Source organism: Dipteris shenzhenensis, chromosome 33 (genome assembly GCF_047967505.1).
Source record: "Dipteris shenzhenensis isolate YYH24624 ecotype China chromosome 33, Dip_SZ_1.0, whole genome shotgun sequence".
In the NCBI taxonomy this organism is placed as follows: Eukaryota; Viridiplantae; Streptophyta; class Polypodiopsida; order Gleicheniales; family Dipteridaceae; genus Dipteris; species Dipteris shenzhenensis.
The window spans coordinates 8,835,170-8,838,630 of NC_141628.1; positions in this window are offsets into that span (position 1 = coordinate 8,835,170).

Below are 3,461 nucleotides of genomic sequence, written 5' to 3' on the forward strand. Positions count from 1 at the left end.
ACTAGATTGGCAGTAGTTAACTATATTGGCATTAGTGCCATGCTAAGCATCCCTTCAGCTAAGAGATGACATAACTAGATTGGAAGTAGTGCCATGCCACGAGGTGACAACTAGAATGGCAGTAAACATGCCTTTAGCTACTTCAACCTTTAGGCTATGGGGAGCCATCCACAAACTCTCATGGATTGAGAATGGCAGAGGTGCCATTCTCTATGAGAATGGCATTGGTGCCAATCTCTTTTTTGACAGCCATCACAAAGAGGATCACATCAGTGCCCACTAAAGACTAGATTTTAGAGAAATCTCCATGTTAACTATATTGGCATCAGTGCCACGCTAAGCATCCCTTTAGCTAAGAGATGACATAGCCATGCCAAGAGGTGACAACTAGAATGGTAGTAGTGCCATTCTGAACATGCCTTTAGCTACTTCAACCTTTAGGTTATGGGGGAGCCATCTACAAACTCTCATGGATTAAGATTGGAAAAGGTGCCATTCTCAACATGACTTTAGCTACTTCAACCTTTAGGCTATGGGGAGCCATCAACAAACTCTCATGGATTAAGAATGGGAAAGGTGCCATTCTCTATGAGAATGGCACTAGTGCCAATCTCCTTTGTGATAGCCATCACATAGAGGATCACATCAGTGCTCACTAAAGGTTAGATTTTAGAGAAATATCCATGTTAACTATATATGCAGCAATGCCTTGCTAAACATCCCTTTAGCTAAGAGGTGACATAACTAGATTGGAATTAGTGCCATTCTAAGCATCCCTCTAGCTACTTGAACCTTTAGCCTATGGGGGAACCATCCACAAACTCACATGGATTAAGAATGGCACAGGTGCCATTCTCTATGAGAATAGCATCGGTGCTAATCTCTTTTGTGACAACCATCCACAAACTCTCATGGATTAAGAATGGCAAATGTGCCTTTCTCTATGAGAATGGCACTAGTGCCAATCTCTTTTGTGACAGCCACCATAAAGAGGATCACATCAGTGCCCACTAAAGGTTAGATTTTAGAGAAATCTCCATATTAACTATATTGTCATCAGTGCCATGCTAAACATCCATCTAGCTAGGAGGTGACATAACTAGATTGGCAGCAGTGCCATGATAAACATCCCTTTAGCTATTGTAGCCTTCAGGCTGAGGGAGACATGCACAAACTCTCATTAATTAAGAATGGCACAGGTCCCATTCTCTATCAGAATGGCATTGGTACCAATCTCTTTTGTGATAGTCATCACAAAGAGGATCAGATCAATGCCCACTAAAGGTTAGATTTTAGAGAAATCTCCATGTTAGCTATATTGGCATCAGTGCCATGCTAAACATCCCTTTAGCTAAGAAAGAACATAAGTAGATTGGTAGTAGTCCATGCTAAACATCCATTAGAGTTTGTGGATGGCTCTCTCCTTTCTTTTGTGATGGTTATCACAAAGAGAAATCTCCATGTTAACTCAAGAAGATAGATAGATGGGGGGGAGATAGACAAAGATGGGGGGTCTAGCTTCAAAGGGAGACAGAGATAGAGAAAGGGGGAGGGAGGTAGAGCTAGAGAAAGAGAGAGAGGGGGGAGGATCTAGCTACTACAATTGCATATATATATATATATATATATATATATAGAGAGAGAGAGAGAGGGAAGGAGCGGGGGTGGTGGGGTGAAGGAGAGAGAGAGAGTCCATGTAAAAGAGAACTAAAAACCCTTTGTGGAACTGCAGTTCCATTTCTTGTCTAATACAACTTTCGAAAACACATAAGTCTCTATGGAATTAAATTTCCATCACTTGACTTAATCACTATTAGAGAGAGTACATGTCCTAGAAAGTGCCTACTATGGCATTGGCTTCATGAAAACAAGCGGACTTTAAAGCCATAGGCCATGTGTATCCAGGGTTGGCATGTGAAGAGAGAAGGAAGGAGTCTCACTTGCAACTTTCTCACATACACAATGGGGGAATATACACAAAGGTGGAGGCCGAAAACAGTTTTCCTCTTCTTAGTTGTGTAAGCCAAAAGAACTCTAAGTACAAAAGAATAGGTGAACCCTAGATGTGGGTCTCAAACCAAACTTAGCTAACTAAGGTGGCATACTAATTGAGCCACTAACTAGAGTACATAAAGATAGCTGTCATCTAGCTATTATTCATGGGCGGTGTACCAACCGCATCTGCAGCTAATAAGTCGGTGACATAAATGCACAACGGTCACCCTGAAATATCACAAGTGGAGCTTGATATCTCACACTCCCCCTTGAGCTCAATCCCAATTCCTACACACTAAGTAGGTCTCTGAACTTGCGCAGCTTCTCTACACCCAATGCCTTCGTGAATATGTCAGTCCTACTTGAACTACATTTTCTTGGCTTGTGTATTTGTGCTATACATTTTTGTCAAAGTATCCCACGCCTCCTTCGGCATGCTTGCATCCGAAATATGCACAATCATAGAATTTGAAATACTAATAGACAGCTAGTACATAACTTTTTTGGCTCTCTCATGCTAGCCTTTAAATGCCTGCAACTCCTGTTGATTGGGAACATTAGGAATAACTAGTTCTTGTTCAGCTCCAGTAATGAACTCCCAATAGCCTTTTCCCTTAAGAAAATTCATCATTCTAAACTTCCATGCTTGGAAGTTGTTCTTGTCAAACTTTTTAGTGACAATCTGTGAAAGAGCATCAGAAGCCATTATAGAACACTGCAAAAAAACACAACTTCTGCCTCATAAGGGCAAATCTGCAAAATTGATGAGAGTGGTATTTGACCACACAGTCACTCCCTAGTGACGATTATGCATCAATAGGAAATAAGAATGATTTTGTCACTCCCAATATCTCTACCCACTCCCGTAGCATATACTGCCCTGTCGCCACACCGTGAAGGGCGTCCCAATCTAAGACAGTGCACTCTTGTACTTTCTAGTTGTGCTACCTGTAGAGATTTGCTCCCAAACTCAAAAAAAAGGAAAGCAACACTGATCCTCTTACTAGGACACCGCGAACTTGGTTTGCTTTCTTGAGCTCCTTACCACAAACCGAGCTCTGATACCATGTGAAGAGAGTGGGAGAGAAGGAAGGAGTCTCACTTGTAGCTTTCTCACATACACAATGGGGGAATATACACAAAGGTGGAGGCTGAAAATAGTTTTCCTCTTCTTAGTTGTGTAAGCCAAAAGAACTCTAAGTACAAAAGAATAGGTGAACCCTATATGTGGATCTCAAACCAAACTCAACTAATTAAGGTGGCATACTAACCGAGCCACTAACTAGAGTACATAAAAATAGCTATCATCCAGCTATTACTCATGGGTGATGTACCAACTGCATCTGCAGCTAACAAGTCGGTGACATAAATGCACCACGATCACCCTAGCATATCACGAGTGGAGCTGGATATCTCAACATGGCATCACAAATCTCCTCATAGACTCTCCTCACAACTTGTTTCAA